The sequence below is a fragment of the Amblyomma americanum genome, chromosome 1, assembly GCF_052857255.1.
Source record: "Amblyomma americanum isolate KBUSLIRL-KWMA chromosome 1, ASM5285725v1, whole genome shotgun sequence".
Lineage (NCBI taxonomy): Eukaryota > Metazoa > Arthropoda > Arachnida > Ixodida > Ixodidae > Amblyomma > Amblyomma americanum.
Window position 1 is genome coordinate 473,811,084 of NC_135497.1, and position 10,479 is coordinate 473,821,562.

At 44.6% G+C, this 10,479-nt stretch overlaps 1 long non-coding RNA gene across 1 annotated transcript; it reads right to left on the reverse strand.

The window, feature by feature from the left end:
* Positions 1-7,707: 7,707 nt before the first annotated feature.
* LOC144104716 (uncharacterized) lies at positions 7,708-9,164 on the reverse strand. Its single transcript, XR_013308621.1, has 4 exons — positions 9,021-9,164; positions 8,779-8,949; positions 8,570-8,695; positions 7,708-7,918 (listed from the first exon to the last, which is right to left on the reverse strand). It is a non-coding gene; the product is annotated as an uncharacterized LOC144104716 (long non-coding RNA).
* Between the last annotated feature and the right edge of the window lie 1,315 nt (positions 9,165-10,479).

The window sequence follows — 10,479 nt, forward strand, 5'->3', positions numbered from 1 at the left end:
GTCATGCCAATTTGCGTGCTCGCTTCCACATGCCGCCGTTCTCCTCCCCCTGCCATTCTTTCTTGCTCATGACCAGAGAAAACAGTTCTGAGAGCAAAGCATATTGCCTATTCCCCCCTCAACTTTTTATATTTTTGATATATTTTATTTTTCTTTATTTCTTTTTTCCTACTTTGCAGATAGTAGAGCGCGATGCTCCATACAGGACAGTAACCCATTGCAATAACAGACACTTGGGCGATTTCGCGCCTTCGTTCCCCCATTTTCATTCTGTTACTCAGTTCGTTGGCGCGCGCGCGCAGCCTGAACAATTGAATTACAATTTGTAAATAGTGTATATATGCCCTCACCCCTATCTCTTTCCTGCTATCCCCTCACCTCTTTCGTTTCACGTCTTCAAACTGCCTGCTATCCTTTATTTCCGCTACCCCAGCTCAGGTGCCGCCGATTAGTGATGGCAGATGCCGGTGTGAGCAAACATCTTTTCCCTTCCTTTTTGTTATTTTTAAATGAATAATCACTTACTACTACTACTACTCTCCTCTCCCTGTTAGTTTCTAGGAAGGAGCCCTCTCTTTGTCTCCGCGACGGAACGCGGGGCGGAGGCGCCCTTCTGACGCGAGGCAGCTTGGAGACATTTGCGCTTTGCGGCGCCCGGCTGCGGGATCGGGTTTCTGCAGCGCGTTTGGCCGGCCGCACCGCCGCCGTAACTTACATTTTAACTGTTAACAGCCGCGCCCGCGGGGAGCGCTCTGAGGCATATGCGCGCAGTGGTGTTTTTCGTTTCTTTGTTCCCTTCTTGCTGTTTTCTTGTTTATGATATTTTCTTTCCTCCTGTTCGAACCTCTCGCTTCCGCCGAAGGAAGCTTCCCCCCATTATAATTCTTGGCGCCCCCCCCCCCTATTTTCCTTGGGGACAATTCACCCCTCTCCGCCCCCGCTGTCTCTAACCACTGCTTTCCATTCCCCCCCCCCCCTTTTTTTTTCGTCTGTTCCTTTGACCACCTTCCTCCTTTCCCTCAGTCGAAGAGAGTAGTCTGGTCCCTCGCTGTTTGTCTCTTGTGTGATCTGTTTGTTTGCTCGAAGGAGAGCGTTTTTCAAATGAGAAAGAGAAGTAAAGAGAAAAAGAAAAACGCGCTGTCGCCCCCTGTCCACCGAGCAGCTGTGGGGGAGCGGGCAGAAAAAAAAAGAAATAAAAAAAAGGAAACGAGGAGCAGGAGGGGAGAATAGGCGCCCTCAAGGCAGAGCGGCGTCTAGTACAGAAACTGACGGTGGCGGATTCGCGGAACAGGTAAGAATTATAGATGCATGTACTCGCGTGCCGCTGGCCAAAACGAGTAAACAAATAAACAGAATCAAACGCAGACAGGGCAGACTTCCCTGGAGCCTCTTCGGCAGGAAAAGTCAATGCGGAATCAGCGGCGCAGTTAGCTTAACTAGAGACACGTGCACACGTGCAAGATGCGCTTTTTTTTATCCCGCGCGCTTTGGAAAAACGTGGGGAATAAAACCTAAGGAAAATGTGTCTGTCGCCAACCGGACATGACGTCAATAACAGTCACATGACCATGACGTTACATTTTTTTGACCAATCAGCGTTTCCAGCCTACCGACCCGCAAACGATTCTTTCACTGTTGTCGATGTTGGTCTAGTGGCGCGAACGGGACAAGCGTTTGCGGGTCGGTAGGCTGGAAACGCTGATTGGTCAAAAAAATGTAACGTCATGGTCATGTGACTGTTATTGACGTCATGTCCGGTTGGCGACAGACACATTTTCCTTAGGTTTTATTCCCCACGTTTTTCCAACGCGCGCGGGATAAAAAAAAGCGCATCTTGCACGTGTGCAGGTGTCTCTAGTCAAGCTAACTGCGCCGCTGATTCCGCATTGACTATTCCTGCCGAAGAGGCTCCAGGGAAGTCTGCCCTTTCTGCGTTTGATTCTGTTTATTTGTTTACTCGTTTTGGCCAGCGGCACGCGAATACATGCATCTATAATTCTTATCTGTTCCGCGAGTTGAGTGGTTGTAAACTACCGGTGGGTTTAGCCTTGCAGTTGCTGCCGGCAATTGCTCCACCATAGCGACACTTAAATAGAAATCACAGAAACACTGTCCGCAAAAACCCAAATAGACACTCCTGAGGTCACCATGTGGAGGCCAAATCCGTGTCCTGCAGGTAAAGTAGAAGAAGGCGAGAAGCATCCCTTCTACTCGACTGGCTCCCGCGCGGGAAAACAATGTCCTGAAGAGAACTGTGAGGAACTCTTGCCTTCTTGAGGGATCCGAATAACACAGCCCGTTCCGCGTTGTACAAAGTACAGCACAAGAGGTAATGTTCTATGTCACCACACACACCACACGTTGAACACAATGGTGACAACGCTAGGCCAGTCTTATACATCCACGCCGGCGTACGAGCAGAATCCGTGCGAACGCGGTGCAGCAAAGTGGCTTGTTACCTGTTCCGCGAATCCGCCACCGTCTGTTTCTGTACTAGACGCCGCTCTGCCTTGAGGGCGCCTATTCTCCCCTCCTGCTCCTCGTTTTCCTTTCTTTTATTTTTTTTCTGCCCGCTCCCCACGGATGCAGTCTTCTACGCCGCCGCCTCACGTCTCTTTTTTCCCCCGTGCAAATACTTCATTGGAAAATCTCCACTGTACCTTGGCCAATCCCCCCGCGTGTGTATGTGCCATATTTACTGAGGTGAAGAAGAAGAAGAAGAGTGTGGACTACAAACACTATATGTACTTGTGCTCTGTGTGTTTTTTTGTCTGTTTGCAATGTAAGCCAATACTAGGTGAAAAGGCATGCACGTAATGGGCATACCCTATGCACATGAATGCGGAAATCTGGCCATGGTTGTCCAAGCATTGCCAACAAAGCAACGGGACCTTCAAGAAACAGGATATGATTGTGGCCCCTCACATGCAATGATTTTCATACAATTTGAAAATGTGGCAATTTACAGCAGTCCCGTGGTTATATTGTTGCAAAACAAGCCAGCTCATTTAGGCGGAAACATTTTTAGAGGCTGCCAAAAAGGAACATGTCAAAAAGTTACACATAGCATCCTGTTTCATTGATGTTGTTTATATGTGTGGTAAACGATATGAACAAGCATCTCTTTGTTGGTTAACTGCATGCTTTGCTATCCACGCACTGTCATGCAGTACATACACAATCACAGTTCAGTGACTGCAGAGCGCTCTGCAACCAGTAACTTGCAACTATACTATGCAGCAAGCTTCTTTGCACGGTATTTGTTATATTTATCGAACGATGAGATGGAATTGGTATGGCTATTTCTACACAGTGCATTTCCTAAAGACTCCTTTCTGCCATACTGTACTTTTTACCCAAAAAGCAAACGTTTTGTTCTCACTAATCAGTTTTGTAATTTTTCGCCAAGCCGCTGTCGTCGAGATTACACAGGTCGCGCTTGCATGAGTTCGGGAAACTCATTCAATGGGCGAATGTCGTTAGCTGTGAATGTCATTGACTGTGCCCGTGTAGCAGCGAAAAAAAACGCCATTCAAACGTAATGTCATTCGCTGCGAATGACATTCAACGCCCCGTGTGACAGGGGTATTACACTGCAAAATGAAACCTTGTCTTTCTTTTCCAAATGCAATTTCATTTCATTTTTACAAAATGCAAGTTACATCCTACTGAGATGCAAGGGCTAAAAGCTGCTAAAAAGCAGCTTGACTGGGCCCAAGCGCCTCTGAAATGGCACTACACAACAAACGCACTTCAAGCAAAAAAAAAAAATGTTTACATATACGTATAAAAAAGCAATAAAAATGTTTACGTGCTCTTAACGCAGCGCTATCCACGTTATTTTTTTGATGACGCCATAAGCAGAGCTTCAAATCTGAACCATAGTCAAATACTCCAGGGGCACCGAAGAGATAATCGAAATGATTACACTTTAAACCTTATTCTCACATTTAACAGTAACGCACCGAACATAAACAGAATTCTTAATAAGCACTTTAGTATTCTCCAGCAAAGTCAACGACTATCGAAAATATTTACATGCGCACCCCGCGTGATTTACAGGCGTGACAAAAACATTCAGAACCATCTAGTCCACTACAAGGAATACAAAACCCCAAAATATGGATGCCAGCCCTGTGGTAAAGGTCGCTGCAAAGTTTGCAAGCACATGAAGACTACGTGTTCCGCAACTAGTACGAGGTCAGTTTTCCAGCATTCAATCAACGGCAAGTTTGACTGCGACTCATCAAACATTATTTACCTTCTTGAATGCACTGTGTGTAACCAGCAATACATAGGACAGACAAACACTGCATTCCGCATTCGATTCAACAACCACCGAGCACACACCAAGTCTCTCCCCAATCTTCCCCTATCCAAGCTTGTAAACTCAGAAGGACACCCATTTGACCAACTAAAAGTAACAATTATTCAAGGGGGCTTCAAAAACAGGCGAGAACGTGAACAACGTGAATTCTATTTTATCGACAAGTTTAATACTATTCAAGAATGTCTTAACGAAAAGCCTGGTATCCTTTCTTTTATTCACGACCTCCAAACAAAATAATACTGCACCTCTCGTTAATTGGCTAACTTAGATATACCCTTTATAACTCCTAGTGTATATCCCAGGCAATCATACCCCTCCTTACTTACACTATCCTGCCTCGTGCAGTATTAATAAGCTTTGACGTTCTTTCCTTTTTTCCGACAATTTGAAATCTTTGTACACAGCTAACCCAGCCCTCCTCCACTACAACCAAGTATTCCCGACGAAGTCGGTTCAACGACCCGCCCAGGGAGAGGGGTTCACCATTCAGTGAAACCCAGACCCCCTGAGTAAGTTCTTACACATGTGCTCGTTAACGTAGCCCACTCCTTCCTTAACGTTCTAGCCCTCGGCTCACCGGAAATTAGTGAGACCCCCGAAAGGCGCCTGGTTTGACCTGTTCGTCGCTGCCAGTGTCATTTGCGCAGCGGCGCCTCTTTGGCCACGCATCTGCAGCGGCGCCCATCTTTGTGTTTGTGCATTTTGTTTGTGTCATGTTTGCACGTTTTGCTTTCGTACGCCTGTGGTTGCCGCGCTGCCCATGTCCCCCGCACCGTCTTCCTCTCCCTTTCTCTCGTTTCGCCATCTCCTTTTTTTACCCCGTCCTTCCTTACTATAATAGTTCCCCCCTTTTTTTCTTTTCTTTCTATTTTTTGCTTCCTCCCCCAATCTTGTCCCTGTCTGCTCCCCACACCCCTATCTTTATTTTTTTTTACTTCTTTTGTTCAATTTTTTGAACTGCAATGAAAACAATGAGCATGTATGTTCACTAACAATAGTTTACAGACGCATGAAAACAAAGAGAAGACCCGAGAAAAATAAAGAGAAAAGAAACACTCAATAGGCATACATGGCACCGGCAGACAACAAAGGAACATTAAATGCAACCTGGCTATATATTAACAAAATACATTTTTAACTCGCTTGGTTTAACACTATCCAAAACTTTGTGCTTATTAAGAGTGGTCAGTATATTGTGTTCAAGCGTTTGTAGTTGGTAATTAATTCGAAAATATGGAATATACCAGAGATCGGTATTTCATGTGTAGAGTCGATTCGAAGCGGTCCTTAAATGTGTAGTACGTATTAAGAAATCTCTATAAGCAAGAGAAGAATGGTAAAAGAACCTCAAAATGCGAAAAACATATATATGTTCAAAACGAATTATGTTATAATTTCTAAAAGCAGTTTGCGTTGGAGAGACAGATAAGGAAGGTTTGCAATGTAGCGGATCATTTTCTTACGCAGAACCTGTATTTTTATCACATTTGTTTTTGTGGTGTTGCCCAAACAGAGTTACGGAACCGAAAAGAGCATGATAAATTTGAATTTTCACGTGAGTGGGAAGGAGCCATCGACATCGTGTTAGAACACCTGCTACTGAAGAGAGCTTTTTGCAAATATTTTCCACATGTCGATCCCACCTGAGATGCGACGAGAAAGTAACTTCAAGGATTTTGTGGCTGTCTACAATTTGAATTTCTTGACCTGCGTATTTAGGAGCGCGTTGTAGTTCGACTGGCTTGTTCCTTGCACGGAAAATCATTACCTTAGTCTTTGTAGGGTTTATTTGGAGGCAATTAGAAGAGGACCAGTTCTCTAGTCTCGTAAGGATTACGTTGCACTCTTCAATTAACTTGTTTATGTCGGGACCAGGGATTAGTAAAATGCTATCATCGGCGTATATAATAAATTTCGCTTTGTCATAAATATGCACAATGTCATTTATATAGATGTTAAAAAGCATCGGGCCCAGAATGCTGCCTTGAGGCACACCATTTCGTACCGCCAGAAAAAAAGACTGATGGTTGTGGATATAGACAGAGTGTTTTCGATTTTGCAGGTATGATTTCATGAGGTCTAAAGGTGTTCCACGAACTCCGTTTTGAGAAAGTTTATGAGTTAAAATTTGATGGTTTAGGGAATCGAAAGCCTTACTAAAATCAATGAAGAGTCCGACAGTGAGAATACCTGCTTCAGTGTTTTGCAGGATACATTCCTTAAGTGATAACAAAGCCGTTTCCGTCGACTTTCCCCTTCGGAAGCCAAATTGAGCATCAGACAGGATTTGTTTTGCATTAAAAAAGTTGACTACACGGGAAAAGATTACTTTTTCCAAGGCCTTTGAAAAGACTGGAATCACAGATATAGGTCTATAATTGGACACTACAACTTTATCTCCCCCTTTAAAGACAACTGTCACTCTTGCTTTCTTCATTTATTCCGGGTAAACTCCCGTTTCAATTAACAAATTGAAGATGTATGCAAGCACAGGTGCAATATATGATAGTACATATTTGACTGGTTTTATCTGAATATTGTCAACATCTAAGGCTTTGCTATTATTCAAATTCATAAAGGTCTCATTGGTGGGCTCAAGGAAAAGGCTTTCGAATGGGCTACAAGATGAAGGAACTTCATGTAGATGCATCATAGGTAAATGGGGTGGTTAAAAAATTGCTGTTTAAATGGCCAGCAAGAGTCTGACCGGATAATTCAGAGCCCTTATAGATTATTCGTTGAGCTGGCGCATTTTTCGTATTGCGACGTAACAAGTTACCTACAACTTTCCACACAGTGTCTGAATTTTTCATTCTAACATCAGAGAACAGTTTTGATGATACACAGTCTTAGCACGCTTAAGCTCAGCATTTAGATTATTTCTTGTTTTTTTTTTAAATAAGAGATTCAAGATAGCGATTGTTTAAAAAGGCATGGTACTTGTTTTTGCTCTTTATCATTCTTCTGAGCTCTGGCGTGATCCATGGTTCTCTTATTTGTTTAGACTGCTTAATGTTCTTTATATATTTCTACAAAAACATTGATAAACGCTGAATATGCATTATTTGAGTCCTATATAGAATAACTAGGACTCCCGCCCAAAACCATTTCAGCTTATCTGGGTACCTCCAACCTTTTTTATTTGCGTGTAACTCCAGCCCCTGTTCATCTTTGTTATTGTAGCCGCTATTGTTCCTCAAGTACCATCTTGATATTAGCAGTTCCTAATTCAAGCCTTCTGCAGGGTTTGAAGGACCTGTTTAATTGGAAATGAGAACACGTGCACAGGGTGGAAAGCGTGTGATCTGCCAGGAAACACTGAGGCGGCCCCGAGAAGTGCGTTTATTAAGGTTGACCGCCGTTTTGTGCCTCTTCACTTGGCAGCGACGACACAGCGTGTGCGGTCCCCATGGTTTTGCCCCAGCTGTCGAAGCAATCCTCGGGCACGACCTTCGACATCTGATGTTTTTATTTTAAAAAAACACATGGACCAAAGTCGTGCTGTATGCAGTGCGATCGCCATGTGGTTCCACTGACGGCGAACAATCATCCACCCAGCCCGGCTCTTTGGACAGATTCCGGAAACGACTGAAAAGAACAAAAGTAACGAGCAAACAAGTTAGAACGCAAAGAAACGAAGGCGCTCTGCGCTAATGCTGTAGCGAGGTCTAATATGTAAAATTTCACGGCTGGCGTCGATTTCTACAAAGCGCGGATAGTCGCTACGGAAATAAACAAAGGCGCACTGGAGCTGGGTAAGTCTGCAGCAACAAGCACGAGTTTTTTTTTTCTCTAACGCCGATTTCCACACCGCGCGATCGTCATAACTTTTCTTGGACTTGCTGTTGAAGCTGACAGCGATCATAAAAATTAAGGCCGCCGACTGTAGTGACAGAGGCTTGCCACTGAAAGGAACAAAGCCGTGCACTTTGTCAACCGGGCAACGAGGCCTAGCGCGAGTTTTAGAGCCGACTTGGACAAAGCGCGAGACGGCGCTCGCTTCTAACGCTTGCCGACGCAAAGAAACCAAGGCGCGCTGCGCTGGGATAATGCTGTAGCGAGGTCTCATATGTAAATTTTCACGGCTGCCGTCGATTTCGACAAAGCGCGAGGAATTAAACAAAGCTGCACTGCACTGGGTGAATGCTGGACACTTAGGCCAGGCGCGATTTCCACAATGCGCTGATAGCGATCCTAAAGGGCAGATTGTAGTGGCAGAATTATCGTGGCCACTTTTACCCTGGACTTGCCACTGCAAAGGAACAAAGGCGCACTGGGGTCGATGCCCCGGCGTCTCGCCACGTGGTATCGGTCCGCGGCAAATAAGGACAGCATCGGCTCGCCAGAAGCATCCAGGAAACGATGCTGCAAAAAAAGTTACGTTACAAGCGCCGCAATTTGGCGAGTTCTGCACGAGAAAACTTGCGAAAACGTTGTTCAACCCTTACCTCGTGATTGAGAACGTGCACGCCCGACAAGCGCTTCATCGTGGCTGTCAGACGGCGGTTCAGATGGCGACGCCGGCGGTCCTCAAACCGCACCTTATGTGGGTCGTCGTAATGGAGTTGCAAAATTTTGAACACCAGCACGACGTGCTCCTGCAGCAGGAAAACGAGGTCCTGAAATGCGCAAGGCATGTAGGTAAGCGGTACAGCACTTCATGAAGCGAAATTTGAGATAAAATGCGTACCTTTATGTCGCTGGCGATTTCTCGCGGGTCAGCGCCTTTTGGGGGTCGTCGCAATGTCGTGGAAGCAAGAACTGTACAGAAATTTCAGCTGGCTGCGCCGACGAGCGCACCACGCAAAAAAAAAAAAGCCATACCTGGACAGCTTCCAAAACACGCGCGTCGCCGCCTGCGCTCACGAAGAGAATGCCCGCGGGCCGCAGACCACGCACGCCCGGCGGCCGGCCGGCCGGCCCTAGCGATTTCCTAGGCACTCTAGGGACAGGCCGAGAGGGGCGCGGCGACCCCACATCCGGTTGAGAACGAGGACGAAGCGAAAAAACGTCACGCAGACACGCATCCCACCGACCAATCGGCGTTTCCAGCCCACCGACCCGCAAACGCTTCTTTCCTCGACGGCGTTGTCGTGACGCTTTGCGCTACCGCAAACAGATGGCGCCACTGCCGCCCTTCAGCGAAAAAGCGTCGTCTGCGGGTTTTGGTTTCTGGTCTCTACGTAGACGATTATGTTTTCGCATCATGCACGGCTCAACTAAGTAAGTACCGTTGTCAAACTTCCTACGATACAAAAGTTACCATAATACGCAAGCTCTGTGTGCAGTTTCGCCGCATACGAGCCAGCGGTTGAGGCGGGGAAATTTTTGAAAGTGACAGCGATAAAAACGCACAAAACTGTGTGTGTATATATATATATATATATATATATATATATATATATATATATATATATATATATATATATATATATATATATATATATATATATATATATATATATATATATATATATATATATATATATATATATATATATATATATATATATATATATATATATATAGTTTACAGACGCATGAAAAGAAAGAGAACACCCGACAAAAATAAAGAGAAAAGAAACACTCAATGGGCATACATGGCACCGGCAGACAACAGAGGCACATAAAATGCAACCTGGGTATATATTAACAAAATACATTTTTAACTCGCTTGGTTTAACACTAGCCGAAACTTTGTACTTATTAAGAGTGGTCGGTAAATTGTGTTCAAGCGTTTGTATTGTATAATTAATTCGAAAATATGGAATATACCAGAGATCGGTGTTTCAGGTGTAGAGTCGATTCGAAGCGGTCCTTAATTGTGTAGTACGTATTAAGAAATCTCTATAAGCAGGAGAAGAATGGTAAAAGAACCTCAAAATGCGAAAAACATATATATGTTTAAAACGAATTATGTTATAATTTCTAAAAGCAGTTTGCGTTGGAGAGACAGATAAGGAAGGTTTGCAATGTAGCGGATCATTTTCTTCTGCAGAACCTGTACATTTATCACATTTGTTTTTGTGGTGGTTGCCCAAACAGAGTTAGGGAACCGAAAAGAGCATGATAAATTTGAATTTTCACGTGAGTGGGAAGGAGCCATGGACATCGTGTTAGAACACCTGCTACTGAAGAGAGCTTTTTGG